This window comes from Vulpes vulpes, chromosome 3 (genome assembly GCF_048418805.1).
Source record: "Vulpes vulpes isolate BD-2025 chromosome 3, VulVul3, whole genome shotgun sequence".
In the NCBI taxonomy this organism is placed as follows: domain Eukaryota; kingdom Metazoa; phylum Chordata; class Mammalia; order Carnivora; family Canidae; genus Vulpes; species Vulpes vulpes.
The window spans coordinates 6327512-6343453 of record NC_132782.1 but is presented as its reverse complement, the minus strand read 5'-3'; the positions used below and the strand labels follow the sequence as shown (position 1 = coordinate 6343453).

General features: G+C 37.7%; 1 protein-coding gene across 7 annotated transcripts in view; it reads right to left on the bottom strand.

Annotated features, from left to right (window-relative positions):
• Positions 1-5630, bottom strand: part of MARCHF7 (membrane associated ring-CH-type finger 7) — a 52219-nt gene extending 46589 nt beyond the window's left edge. For 2 of the 7 annotated variants that reach the window (XM_025994191.2, XM_025994189.2), the window contains exon 1: positions 5400-5591. The gene's annotated coding sequence lies outside the window, so the exon portion shown is untranslated. Of the gene's footprint in view, positions 1-5399 lie in introns of all 7 variants that reach the window. The other 5 variants (XR_003234313.2, XR_003234314.2, XM_025994192.2 and 2 more) reach the window with 5 other exon arrangements.
• Positions 5631-15942: the final 10312 nt, after the last annotated feature.

Genomic DNA, 15942 nt, shown 5'->3' with positions numbered 1-15942 from the left:
ACTATAACGGTCTTGTTCACAATCTGTCATGAATCTCCTAACACTCATAAACCAAGTAACAAGACTAACAAGACCGCAGGCCCATCTATATTAACAAATAGTATGGCTCACCCCTAAGACTTTCCCTTTAATTAATTAAGTCAATAAAGATGAAAATAAATATGAAACTGAGGCCAGGCAAGATAAATTAAGCATTGCTCATTTTTTAGCACATGAGCCAATTTCTATTTACAGAAATGATAGTTAAGAACGCAAGCTATGAAGTCCATCCTTTACTTGGGGTGATGCTAGACTTAGTTTCTCTAGTATTTAATTTCTTTGCCTACAAAATGGGGATAATAATAATACCAACTTCAAAGGTAGACTGTGAACTTTGCTACCGTGTAGTATGTATTCAGCAAATACTTGCTCTTATTAAGCAATGCTATCACCATTAAAAGATTTTCATACAGCTTAGCAGACATTCTCCTGGTTTTTTCATTACTTGAAATTTGTCTTGGGGTGCCTGGATGCCTCGGTTGGTTGAGCATTGATTTCAGCTGGGGTCATGATCTTGGGGTTGTGAGACTGAGCCTCACACTGGGCTCTGCATTTAGCATTAAGTCTGCTTGTCCCTCTCCCTCTGCTCCTCCCCCACTCTCTCCCTCTCTAAAATACATAAAATCTTTTTAAAAATTGTTTTTAACACATAGTAAAAAGAATTTTTTAAAGTCATGTAGATTTATTACAGGAGGATAATTACCATCTAAAAAGACATACCTTGCTTGTGGAAGCATATGTATAAATATTGGGGAAAAATAAACATTAACATTTTATTGTTTATGGTTGGGTTTTTTTTCTGCCTTATATTCAGTTTTCCAAAACTTCCTTAATGTACTTGCTCCTTTTATAATTAAGAGAAACATAATTTGCAAATGAAAAGACTTGGTTTTTTTTTTAAATACCTTAAATTCTATAAAGAACTCCTAGGAGTAATTCCCTAAATTGCAGTACTACTGGTCTACCCTCTTCAGTATCGAGGTAACACAAAAGAAAGTAATAAATATTAAACAATAAATTACAATTCTAGTAAATATTATGTAGAATATAAGGTTAAAACCACTCACAAAATGTTTAGACTACCAGAATATGCCTTAAAAAATTTACTATAAAAATTTCCAAACACGCAATAGAGACAGTAAACCTCCATGTACAAGTCAACAGTCTCCAACAATTATCAACATCTAACCTATCAGTCTATTCTAGCATCCTCTATTTTAAAACAAATCCCAATTATGACATTTTTAAGAATGTCTGTACTTAAACCCCTCCCAACCAAGTATGCGTATTTCTTTACATTGTGATGTTGCTAGAAGTAGAATCTTACTTTCCCCATTCTTTGGATATGGGCCAGTCTTGTGACACTGACTTTGACTATGAGAATGCAGGGTTAAGTGACATTATACCATCTACAAGGCTGTAAGAAATCTTACAACTTCTTTCACTCTCTTGGAATGCTGTCTTGAGAACCCCATGCCATTAGGCCATATAAAGCAAAGCCTAAATGTTAACCAAACCAACTATCAGACCTGTGAATGACACCATCTTGGATCTTCCAGTCTGAGAAATCCTACAGCTAAATGCTAGTACATGAGTGAACCCTGGCAAAACCAGCAGATCGACCCAACAGGTGCACAGAAATGTACTAGTAAACAATAATCTTAATCCACTAGGTTTTGAAGTGGTTTGCTATGCAGCAAGAGTGATGCTTCATAACTCATCCTATTTTAATTCTGCTACAATTATGTACCCAGTTTCTATGAAAAATCGATTCTGTTTTAGGGTCTAATTTAGAATTTGTCTTAAGTATCTAGGGGAGTTGAAGTTAGTGAATTACCAATAAATTCAGAGCATGAAGGCCAGAGTTATCACACAAAATACCTATGTATTTCAGTAGCCACTAGTCTTCCAGAACTGCAAACATACTTATAATTCCATCATTATATATAATATTCCATTCCATACCAAGTATTTAGCCTTTTCTATAAAAATCTGCTTCCGGGAGAAAAAATATTTTTTAATTTTTTTTTTAAATGGGAAATGCTGCGATGCCTGGGTAGCTTAGTGGTTGAGCGTCTGCCTTTGGCTCCAGGCGTGATCCTGAAGTCCTGGGATCGAGTCCCACATCGGGCTTCCTGCATGGAGCCTGCTTCTCCCTTTGTCCATGTCTCTGCCTCTCTCTGTGTCTCTTATGAATAAATAAAATCTAAAAAAATAATAATAAATGGGAAATTCTAGTATTTTATTAATCCTAGTGAAATAAGATCAATAGTGAGATGTGGAACCTATATGTGGTCACAAGAGAAAACACAAAACTCTTTAAAAGTTTTCTAAAAACTGCCTCTGAGTTTCAGCTGACAGATATTTAAGACACAAAGATCTACCCATGCTTTAAAAAATAATTAGAAAAAGGCTTAATATCTTCACGAGAAAATATGCCTATTATGTTAAATTTACACTACTTTATAAATAATCTCTTCTCCTTTGAAGTATTTTTGATCTGTAAATGTGAAGTTTCAATCTTCATTTAGAGTGGACACCATTTTAGAGAAAGTGAGAAACACATTACACCGCAGTGCAATGATCCTAATAAAAGGTGAGAACCTAGCTTTTAAGGTCCAAAATTTGGCCTCTTCTAAAGCTGTTGACAAAACTGGGTGTAGAGCAGTGGGTGATTTCAAAACCAGGTGTTCAACTTATGTAGTCTAACTGGTAGAGCCACAGAGAAATATATTTGAGAGCAAGAAAAACCAGCTTTGATCACATGAGTTCAGACCAGAATAGAAAAGTTAAGATCAATGAAAATGAAACCTGAGCCAACTTTCAAATTAGAATTTTATACCCACCTTGGGTTCATCTTACTATTAGCAACTGTATTAAAGGTAGAGTTTCTATAAAATAATGATTTGTGAGAAGATAAATTATTTGACTATAACAGAATTTTGCTTTAGTGAATTCAAACAGATCTTACAAGTAATGGAATCTTACTCTTTTGACATTATAATCCTAATGTGATCAGGTGTTAATTCTGCTATTTAAGAGTTAAAACGTTCACTAGTTAAGTTTAATTTGTTGGTTAAAAATAGTTTGATGCAAGCATTTCCCTCTGCATTCCACTTATGCATTTCCCACTGTTCTTTATTATTGGCACTTAATTATCAGCAGTTAACAGAAGGATGCCATCAGTAAAGATAACCTAAAAATCATTTTTATTGGGCTTAGGGATACAATAGCTCTCCATTCCCAACAGCACAGAGCACTTTCTAAAACAGTAGAGGTCTTTCATGTCACCTTCCATTCAATTTGTTGCAGCTATGGGAACAAATTGTCCATTCCTGAAACAAAATACGATACCATGACTTTGCAGTTTCCTTATCACACTCCTAGTCATCTTCTCATCTCTGTTCAAGCAATAGTTCCTGTAAAAAAACTTCCCCAAAGATTAAACACCCCTCCTTTGTGCTCCCACAGTAGTTACTATGTTCTTAGACTGAGATAATAGCAGCAGTTGTTTATACATTAGTCTCATGACTAAACTGTGAGTTGTGGAGGGCGGGTGCGTGTCAAGCTCATTCTTGTAATATGAAGAAGCCCTGGTCTAGTAGCCAGAATACAACAAATTTCAAATTATCAAAAAATGTTTTACATAAGTTGGTAATTTTACACTATTCTAAAATATTAATAATGGGCAACTCTTGAACATACACAAGATGAAGAGTTGGATGAAATGGATATGGAGCTCGATAAAAATTGGCTGCACTGAGAGCCATGGATGATGTTCTCAGGTGATTATCTGACATCTTCATGTAGAACACATGCACGTCTATATAAGGAAATCTTTGTGCTTTACTTTGGAAAATAAGCTCTCTTGCCAGTGTGGCAAAGAATAATCACCTGTATTTAAGTAGGCATTTTTAATCATTCTTATTCAAGACATCTGACCCTGCATGCAACTTTGGAAAAAAGCCAAGATTACACATACCCCACATGCCTACATCTGTGGCATAATACAGAGCAAGGGAAAAACTGTAAAAAGTTGTTACCTAAAAACATTTGTATATAAATGTTTATATACAAAACATACAAATAGAACTTATATAACAATTATTGGGGGGGGGGCTATTAAAGGCTGAGTACAATTTTAAGGTTATTCTGACCAGAATATAAACAATTGGACTTTAGGTATCAATTCCAATTGCTTATATCCATTAAAAATTCAATCCAAGAGCATTATTGTCCCCTAGGTGTTGACTACTACAGGTTCCCTCACCCAATTTAATCCTCACCTCAACTCTAGGAAAACTGCTATGGTTCTAAGGAAATCTGAAGGGGTTAAAAATTATGCCAAAATTAAGAATCAAGCCCAGATCTTCTGAGTTTAAATGCCTCATACACCACAACACCGCTTTCACAGAGGACTGTAGAGCTGTAAATGAAGTACTGACCCCATTTCTGAAACAAAATGTTTATTCTCATGGAAAAAAAAAAAAATCTAATTACACCATGTGGTTTGCCTTGTTAACAAAAGTATGCTGTTTTTTAAATAAAAATTCGTTTTTTGACCTTACCTTAGCTCTAGACGGAGAGAGTAAAGGGAGGTCTGAAAAAAATTTACAAAAAAATAACTAAAAAGTCCTACAAACCTTAAAAAATGAAAGAGATCTTACTAAAACTCCATTTCACGTTAGCACCTTGACTCTCAGTAGTGCCGAGCGACACCAGTCGTGACGAATCCATTACCAGGACAGATTTTCCCCATTTAAGAATATTTACATGTGTACGTAGAAAAAATAATAATAATTGTCGTATTTTGTGGTACTTGTTTGTACATGATGTCCACCTTCACTACGCAGCTCCATTAAAATGAGGGAATACTCTCCGACGGTGCCCTCGAGCTCTTCAGCTCTTCCGCCACAGGCCGGTTTCCCGTACACCCGAACGCACACATGCCGTCGACTACTTCCAGTCGGCCTACACGCAGCTCCGCGCAGCCCGGAACGACTCCCAAAGCAGCAGGACGTTCACGGGACGGAGCGAGCAGTGAGCCCATCGCCGGCGCCGCCCAGGGCCTGGCAAGGCCCGGCCGACCCGGACGCCGCCCCCCGCGCGCCTGCCCTCAGGGCCCGGGTCCGCCGGACCGTCCGAGAGGAGGCCGGCCCCAGCCCCTCGCCCACCGCCCGTCCATGAGGAGGACGTACGGTCCGCCCCTCTCCCCGTCACAAACTCCGCCGCGAGACCGCAGGCCGCCGGCAGAGGCCCGGCTCGGGGCCGGGCAGCGGCCTCCGCGGCCTCCCCTCCCCCACGCGGCCTAGCCTAGAACCGACCCGACAGGGAGAAGCCCGAGCGCCGCAGCTGCTTACCCCTGCTCCCTCGCCGGCACGGAACGGGGCGCGTCCTGCCCGCCACGACCGCCCCGCCGCCTTCCTCCTCGGGGTTGTGGGCCTCGACCCGAGCCGAGCAGTCCGCAGAGAAGCACAATGGCGCCCGCCCCTCGCCCGGAGCCGGCGCACAGCTGACCGCCACCGTTGAAAGCCCCTCCCTTCTTCTCCTCCCGCCCCCGCCCCACCCCCCAGTTCACGGGCTGCGCCGACTTCTCGCGAGAGGGGCGGCGCTGCGGGGCCCCGAGAGCTGCGGGCGGGCTCGACGTACCCCGCCGCGGGGTGGTGCTCTGGCTGCGGCAACCGTTGGAGGGCTGCCCCGGGGAGGCAGCGAAGCGCCACCGGTAAGCAGCGGCGGCTGGTCGGCTGGCGGGCTGGCGGCGGGGCCGGCGAGGGTGCGGGCGCCGGGCGCGGGGCGTCGGAGGCCTGGCCCAGGTCGGCCGCGCTCGCCCGGCTGCCGAGAGCTCGGATGTAGCCCCGGCGCTCCCCGGCGCTCCCCGGCGCCCGAGTCCCGGCGCGGGTCCTGCCCCCTCCCGCGAGCCTGCAGGACCTCTGCTGGGAAAACCGCCTGCTCTTTTTTCTTTTTTTCTTTTTTTTTTTTTTTTGCGCTTGGTAAGTGGCGCAGCGAATGCTCGTGGACTCGAGCGAAGCACCGGCTCCTGCGACCTCGCCTCCTGCCCTCCCCTCCCCGGGCGCGGGCCGGCTGCCCCGGGACCGACCCTCCTCGGGGTCCTCGGGCTCGGGGTGCTCCGCTTGTGCCGTCGTGTCTTTCAAAATCGCGGTACTGATCTTTGAGAGTGTAGCTGCAGATTTTGCAGTAAAAAAAAAAATTTTTTTTTCACTTTTAGAGGGGAGAAGATTTTGAGATAAAGTGGTCTGGTGAAAATGAGGCGAAACTTTCAAGACCCTGTGAAGTGTGGAAAACTTACTATGTGAACGATTAGTAAAAAAAAAAAAAAAAAATGGGAGTAAGAGAAGAAAGCCACAATTTAATGCGCATTTAGATAGTACGTGGATTCAGGTGATACTGTGCGTATTTTGAATAATTTATCAAACGTAGAAGTTCTTTACCTAAGGTAGAGGCAAGTTACGGGAACTTGTAGGCTTACTCATGGCACCTGATTTTTTTAAGTCACCTATTTTATTAGGTTTTAAGCAATGCATTGGATTCAAATAATTCCAGTCAATGAAGTATGAGATTTATACGTTATTTCTTTGTCATTTTATCCAAAGGCAATGTACTATCACTTATCCCTGTTTCAGTCTGGGAGACAGACAGACTGTCCACGCTTCACTATTACAAGTTGTAAAATAGTATGAATTTTAAAAATTTAACGTTTATCATTTAAAGTTGGCACATAAATGTCAATCTAGTTTTTTAGAATGTGAGTTAAAGATTAAGCATCTGGTATAGGGTAAAGTGAACACATTATATTTTAGAGGAAATTAATATCCCTTTTTAGGAAACACATTTTTTTCCCCCAGCCTGTGTGAGTGTACCTGTAGCATCGTGGCTTTGGATGTACACACCTGAAGCACCAGACTGCATGAGTACCAATCTGCTTCTGACTCTGATCTTACTACTTTTGTTGTCTTGAGCAATTCCTTAACTTTGCAAACCTGTCTGTGTAAAATGGGGTTAATGACAATACCTGTACCGCACAGGGTTGTTGAAAGGACTAAATGAGATAATGCATCAATTCCTGGAACATAATAAGCATTCCATAGCTGTTAGCTAATGCATTCCATGTTTAAACCACCGCTAATAATATCTTTCTGGGGCTTAATGTTACATAGGTCCCTTAAGCATCTTCTCAAGTATATTCTACGCTAAGAGGAATGACTGCACCATTTTCCTGAACTATGGCAGTCAGACCTGGTAGCAGTAACTTCTCTACAGAACCCCCAAACCTGGCAAGAATGGTTCAGATTTTTTATGGCTTCATCCCCACCCAGAACTGATGCTATCAGCAGAGGTGAGTGTGGCACCAATTTTCTACGCTAAACATAACTTCCAGACTAATTTCTTACTGATGCTAGTAGTTGGGTAAAGATCACTGATAACTATGTTTTTATTCCTTAACAATGGTCACTTACTGCTTGTAAAATACCTTCTCTGAGTTCCTATGTAACTATCATTATCAAGAAATAATCATGGAGATTTTCCTCTGTTAATGACAATTTGATAGGAATTGTGGATACAGGGGCCGTTACAATGGTGACTATATCTTCTGAACTAAAAATCAGTACGAAATGATTTGACAGGCAAAATGTTTGAATTCAGAATTGTTTGACCAATTTAGACTCCATAATTGTCGTTTTTGCTCAAAATACCAATTGATCTTCCTTTACTCAACTTTTGGTCCTTATGACCAACTCTGACATACTGTTTTATATCTAAATATCTTGGTTCACCACTTGCCTGCACCACTCATATTAGTTTTCGTTTTCTAAACTTGGCTTCTTCTCTAAATTAGGCTCTTATTTACAACTATTGATTTCCCCTTTCTACTTTATAAATTTGTCATTTGGTTATGGTCATAGCAGCCCTTTCCTCTAATGGCTAAATATTTCTTCAACTACCTAATAGCTTAGAGAATTCTCTTTCAGATATTAAATTTAAAAGCTCCAATTTTCCTTTTTTTTTTGTCATTCCACAATCTAATCTTCTAAGAAGCTTCCCTATGTAAGGGCAATCTTACAGGTTCTCTTCACTTTGAATAAACCATGTGATCTTGAAAAAGTGTGGTCATGTTTGCTTTTTATAAATCAAATCATTTTTAAATGTAGATTATTTCTTAAGCTTTCAAGTAACAGAAGATAATGCTTGGAATGAGAAAAGAGTGGTTATAGGGAGGTTGTCCTTGAAGTGAAAAGAAAGGATGCCAATTTCTTCTTAAGTGGGCATTTTATTGATCCCTGGAAAAAGAAACCTTGTGGCATCAACTAATTTGGGGATCTACTATTTAAAATTATAGGTAATAAAATAAAAGTTGTAGGTAATTTTATTTTATTTTTTAAGATTTTCTTTCTTTCTTTGAGAGAGAGCATGTAGGTGTATACATGTGGGGGTGGGGGTGGTGGGAGAGAGTCCCAAGCAGACTCTGAGCTGAGTTGGAGCCCCACACAATCCTTGATCTCACTATTCTGAGATCATGACCTGAGCTGTAACCAAGAGTTAGGCACTTAATTGGCTGAGCCACCCGAGTGCCCCAAGGTATAAATAATTTAAAATACACACTATTATTTAATAATGGATTGAGGACTCTTCTTCTTACTTAAAGATACTGTGCTTTAAATCTTTGATGTAAAAGAATTCCTTTCATTCCAAAAATGGTAAACCTCTGATTTAGAGATTTTGTGAATTTTAATTTTTCCTTTAATTAGAGAATTTTAGAAATTTGAGTCTAATAAAAAATACCACATTTAATAAAGAAACATTCAAGAAACTCTGTTAGTTGATTTCTGCTGCAATAATTTTCAATCCCCAAAGCTAGTAGTTGAAACAATATAAAAAAAAAAAACTGTCTGAGAAACCTTTTTTTATACATAAGCTCATGGTCTAGAACTCACTGGTTCTAGGAATAATCATTCTTGCTCATATAGCTACTCCAAAATATATATAAGCTGATCAGAAGCAATTCCCAATTAATGATGCACTTGGAACCCATATGTAAAATACATTTCAGACTGCCTGAAACATAGTTTTAAATAAAGGCAATTCTTTTTTTTATTAATAATACTAGGGGTTGAGAAAATATGGTACACAGACCAAATCTGGTTCATTGCTATTACTGTAAAGAGTTTTATTGGAACACAGGCAGGCTGTGTTTATGTATTATCTGTGTATTCGTGTTGGCCCGAGAAACAATAAATAATACATAATAGTACTATCTATTTATGTGTCTAGAGAATTGGCTAATGTAGTTGTAGGGGTTGTTGGAATTTGTAGGGCAGACCAGAAGGCAGAAACTCAGACAGGAGTGAATAATACAGACTTAAGGCAGAATTTCTTCTCCAGGAAAGCTGTTTTTGCTCCCAAGGCTGAATAGACGAGGCCCATCATATTATCAAGGATAATTTCCTTTACTTAAAGTCAACATACTGTAAATGTTAAGCACATTTGCAAAATATCTTCATAACAATGCCTAAATTAGTATTTGATTAAATAACTTGATACTTTACATTCACTAAGTTATCTCATAAAAATAACCATCACTTCTCATGACTGCTTTTACCCTACAGTGGCAGAATTGACTAGTTGTGTTTGAGACACTGTGGCTCAGAAAGCCTAGAATATTTACTATTTGGTTTTTTACAGAACGTTTGCCAGCCCCTCTAGTAAACTGAAACCAGATTGAACTGACTCTGTTCCTTTAATAACAGTCAAGGTAAACATACATACACATCAGAACGATAATAATCGGCTCTCATGGCTACGTCAGATTACATTTACAAAACTATATGGAGAAGAGTATCCAAATACTGATATAACTTCCTTGGGTATCCCCTCTGGCAAGTTTGGTCACTATCCCCTTCTTAGTTTTTCTTCATGTGTATGATTTTATAAGAATGTAGGTAGGTGATTATGCATACTAGCTATTTTATTACAGGCCTTTTCTCTTTCCCTTCATAATTTGGCTCTCCTGTCTCTAATTACTACTTGATAAACATCCTTGCAAAATTAGTAATTTTTTTCTATATGATCATCCAGTCTTAAAAGTTCTAGGAGCACCTGGGTGGTTCAGTCAGTTAAGTGTCGAACTCTTGATTTCAGCTCAGGTCATGAACTCATTGGTGAGATCAAGCCCAACAATGGGCTCTACACTGGGCGTGGAGCCTGCTTGAGATTCTCTCTCTCCCTCTTCCTTTGCCCCTCCCCGTTCAATGCACAGGTCCACACTCTCTTTCAAAAATAAATAAAAGAGGGATCCCTGGGTGGCGCAGCGGTTTGGCGCTTGTCTTTGGCCCAGGGCGCGATCCTGGAGACCCGGGATCAAATCCCACATCGGGCTCCCGGTGCATGGAGCCTGCTTCTCCCTCTGCCTGTGTCTCTGCCTCTCTCTCTCTCTCTGTGTGACTATCATAAATAAATAAAAATTAAAAAAAAAAAATAATAAATAAATAAAAGAATAGTTCTGTAAAACGCAAGTGTGCTTTCTCTCTCCACACATACAGAACTATCTACTCATAGTTTCTTTTACCATTTATTTTATAAAACAACCTCAGATTTCAATGTGCATGTTCATCTTGGTTTTTTCAACCAAAAGTACCTCTTATCCAAATCCCTGTTTATATTGTTTATCCTTTCTTTTTGAGTGTAATAGCTATTACCATTCTGTCTTGTCTTCATGGTTTTTTCAGCTTTCTCATCTTTCTCTTGACTTGCTATTTAGTATCTTTTACAAAGATACATTCATATGGTAAAATATGTCTACGATTTCTTTTATAACTTTTGCGTTTTTAGCTTAGTTTAAAAAGTCATACCTATTCCTAGATTGTATCATGTAGTATCCTAGATTTTCTGGACTGTGTTTAATTAAACTTAAATTAATTTTTGTATATGGAATAATAAGATACAATTTTATGTTCAATTCAATGGATAGCCAGCTATGCTGGTAGCATTTCTTAAATACTTTTTTTGTTTATGTATGACCTCTGTCACACACTGAATTCTCAAATTTATACTAGATTTATTTCTGGATTTCCTCTTGTGAAAACTAAACTATTCAGAACTGTAAACTACGCAGAGAACTATTATTTTGGTTCCTTTTGAGTCTTCTTTACATTTTGTTACTGTTCTGCGATTTGATCACCTACTTATTCAATAGTAAGAAATGGTAACTCTATTTCCTCTGGAATCACTTTGCATTATATATAGTGCATGTTATGCATGTTATACTAACCTACCTAGAAATCATCTTAATTTTTTCCCACTATTCATTTCCTCTTCTCAGCAACTTGCTAAAACCATTGAATATACTTCATTATTTAAAAACACCTTATCAATATTTTTATATTTCAAAATAATTTTTTTAAAAAACTATACACATACACATATATACTACTTAGATTCTTTTCTTTATTTTTAAATATTTTATTGATTTATTCATGAGAGACATAGAGAAAGAGGCAGAGACACAGGCAGAGGGAAAAGCAGGCTCCATGCAGGGATCCTGACATGGGACTTGATCCCAGGTCTCCAGGATCACGCCTTGGGCTGAAGGTGGCGCTCAACTGCTGAGCCACCCGGGCTGCCCAACTACTTTGATTCTTAACTCTGTTTCGTATCCCATAGTCCAGTCTCAGTTTTTCACCATGTAGCCTTGGCCATTCTTGACAGCAAGTTGGCCACTTGTATCATGACAATACAGAAGAAATCTTAAATTTTTCTGTATTATATCATCATAAGTGTTATGATAATAGTAATATGTTAAAAATATTTCATTCCTAGTTAATGTTTATAATTCTTAGCTTTAGCATAGCAAACAAACAGGTTGGCAGTAGTTGCTGACTTTGTTGTGGCTTGAATATTATTCTCTTCAAAGCTGAGAACCCTCTACTTTAAAAAATATTTTAATTCAGTTCTTAGAGATATTAATTCAGTACTTTTTTGTTTGCATGCAGTTAACTGCTTAAATTGTGGAAAGGCTTTTCTCAGGAAACTGATTATTTTACTGTTTTGAAGTCTATTAAGGTATTTTTTAATCTTATGAACTTCATCTCAAATAGTTCTTGAATTCAAAGTTTTGAACAGGTGTTTTCATATTAGGGTCCTAGTATGTGAATGAAAGTACGAAATACAATTTTAATGAATATTTGGTTTCTCTTAATGGTTTTATAAATATATTGATGTGACTGTGTTATGTTAGACATTATTTTCTTAGGTTAATAACCAAATGTTTTCTTGGTACATCAATTTTGCTATGAGTCATCATGTTACAAATTGCTACAGGACTTCTAAAATACAATTATTTTCATGAAGTTATATATCAGGTTTTAATAGACCTTATTAATAGCTTTTAATCTGAATAAATAAGAGTCAAATTACAGCATTAAGAGATTAATTGGATAGATGAAAACTTGTAGCTAAAAAGCTTGAGTAAAGAGTTTAAAGTTAAATTTCAGTAATTCTTCCTGATAATGTTCAGAAATAAAAACTGTTAAGTGTTTAGTCTTACCTATACTTGGAAGCAAGCCACATAGAAACTATTAGTATTTATTTTCTTCAATGAAAAAACATGTACAGAAAGATCTAAATATACTACTGCAAAAATTTGCTTCTAAACCAATTAAAGGGGGACGCCTGAGTGGTTCAGTGGTTGGGCATCTGCCTTTGGCCCGGGGCATGATCCTGGGACTCCAAGATCGAGTCCCACATCAGGCTCTCTGTCTGCTTCTCCCTCTGCCTATGTCTCTGCCTCTTTCTGTGTGTCTCTCATGAACAAATAAATAAAATATTTTAAAAATAATAATTTAAAAAAATAAACCAATTAAAGGGAAAGAAAAGCAACTTTTACATATAGAGTAGAAGTTTTTACAACCCTATTTAGAAGATTTTTGCTTTCTTGCTAGCAGAACCATGTGTAGAATTGAAGCTTTGTTCACAGCAAAATTGGCACAGGCTATCTTTGCAATATTTTTAACTTATTCAGGAAAATGTTGTGGAAAAGAATAAAAATTATTAATATAAGTTAGATGAAAAATGCTTTTAAGAATAAAATAGAAATTTTTAAATATAGAACCAACTATTAAACATTACGTTGTTATTTTTAAAATAGCAGTAAGGGTAATATTTCATCAGTTCATATAGATGAATGAATAAGTTACCATTATTTGTGAAAAAATAAATGACACAGGTTTTTAGTCCTTAAGAATAAGATCGGGGCAGCCTGGGTGGCTCAGCGGTTTAGTTCCGCCTTCAGCCCAGGGCATGATCCTGGAGATCTGGGATCGAGTCCCACGTTGGGCTCCCTGCCTGGAGCCTGCTTCTCCCTCTACCAGTGTCTCTGCCTCTCTCTCTCTCTCTCTCTCTCTCTCTGTGTGTGTGTCCCATGAATAAATAAATAAATAAATAAATCTTTAAAAAGAAAAAGAATAAGATCATATATTCCCATTGAAAATTAAGGAATAATGTTTCCAGTTTCTGGTTATACATGTGAGGAGCTTGGAAATCCCACTCCATCCTAACAACAAGTAAAAAGCTCGTCAGACTGAAAAATCTCTTATGAATTCATAAGAGATTGAAACCACACACAAGAACAGGTGCCTGGGTAGGAAACCCTGCACTATAATTAATTGCTGGAGGCTCAATATGGACAATTCTGAGACTTAACAACTCCAGTGAGACCCAATCATAGCGGGCCCATCACAGTATTGAGAGATTCACCTTTAGGGGTTAGAACAGATTCCCAGAGTTAATATTGAAGAAAACTCTTCTTGGACTTCTGTCAAGGAGAAGTCCATTTCTCCTGGCAAGTGGAAAAGGAACCATTTTGAAATACACCAGATCACTATGTTCTTAACACACCCTGCCCTCAGGGGAAACGTTAACGGAAACCTAAACTGATTTATCAGTACCTAACTAATCTGAGTTAGAGAAACGCCCAACTATTGCCAGCTCTACCCATCCTGTCCTTCCTCCAGTAGAAAAAAACAAGAGCCAACTGAAAAGCTCTTGTGAAGTTCACAGTCCATAAGCATTGACTTTCTAAAAGACTGAGACCTAATCATGGAATTATACAATGTTCCCCTCCCCGCCTCACCACTACATTACTGAAGGTTTTATTTATAGCAGTTCCTTTTACCCCAACATATTATGTCTGACTATCAAGAAAAAAAAAAATAAAGCAAACCAAAACCAAAAGACAAAACATGATTTGAAGAGATAGAGCAAGCATCAAAACGAGACATAGTGGAGATATTGGAATTTTGTTACTGTTATTATATATTTATTTTTAACATAGCACCCCAGTTTCATATCATGCACATTTTCCGAAGTTTGTGATTCTTACCCTGTTTTTCCCAAAACAGGAATTTACAACAACTATGATTAATTAGTATGCTATAGGCTCTGATGGATAAGGTAGACAACACAAAAACAGCTGAGTAATGTAAACAGAGACATAGAAATAGTAAGAAAGAATAGCAACAAAAAAGTGCTAGAGAAAAAACCACTATAACAGGAAAGAACATCTCTATGGGTTTATTAGTACAGTTGACATGGCTGAGGAAAGAATCTCTGAATTAGAGTTTATGACAATAGAACCCTTAATAATCAAAAATCAGAGAGAACAAAACTATAAAAAAAAACAGAGCACAATATCCAAGGACTGTGGAAAAACTAGAAAAGGTGCAAACTAGGTATAATGGGACCATCTCAAAAAGAAGAAAGAAACAAACAGCAGGGAGCCTGCATCTCCCTCTCCCTCTGCGCTCTCCTCTCTCCCTCTCTTGTTCTCTCTCAAATAGATAAATAAAATCTGTAAAAATAAAAGTTGAAGAAACTTGTTGACAGTAGACCTGCCTTAAAAAAAAAATCAAAAGTAATTCATTACAGAGAAGGGGAAAGTATTATAGTTCAGAAATTCAGATCTGTGTGAAGAAAGGAAGAGCACCAGAGAAGGAAAAAATGAAGGTAAAATATGAACTTTTATTTTTTTAATCTAATATTATTTTGATCAAAATAATACCAACAATATATTCAGTTATATATACTCACGTGTAGGTCTATGTATGCATATGTAAATGCTTCTGTATACTTATATGTAAACAGACTTAAAAGTAAAGAAAACTAGTAGGGATAAGGAGGATCAGTTTCCAAGAAGACATAACAATTTGTAATATGTATGCATCTAAGAACAGAGCATCAAACTACATGAGGCAAAAATAATAGAACTGCAAAAAGAAATAGATGAATTCATTATCCTTGTTGGAGACTTCCATACTGCTTTCTCAGAAATGGATTGATCCTGCAGATAGAAAATCAGTAAGGACATACCTGAACTCAGCCACATCTTTAATCAACTGGATATAATTGACATATTTCGACTCCTTCATCAAAACAGGGAAATTAACATTTTCTCAAGCTCACGCGGAACATTCACCAAGATGAGCTACATTCTAGGACATAAAACACACATTAACAAATTTTAAAATACAAATACAATGTCTGCTGTCAGCCCATAATGTAATTAAACTAGGAATCAACCACAAAAAGACAGCTAGAAAATTTTAAAATACATGGACATCAAGCAATATACTTCTAGACATAGGAGTCAAAGAAGAAATCTCAGAAAAATTTTAAAATATTTAAAACTTAATGAAAATACTATTTAAAATTTGTGGGAAGCCACAAGACAGTGCTTAGAGGGAAATTTGTATTATAGAATTTGTACATTGGAATAGAAGGAAGGTCTAAATTCAGTAAGTTTCCAGGAAACTAGAAAAAGAAGAGGAAATTAAGTCCAAAGTGAGCAAAAGAAAAATAAGATATAATAATAGAACAGAAACCAATGATTTTGAA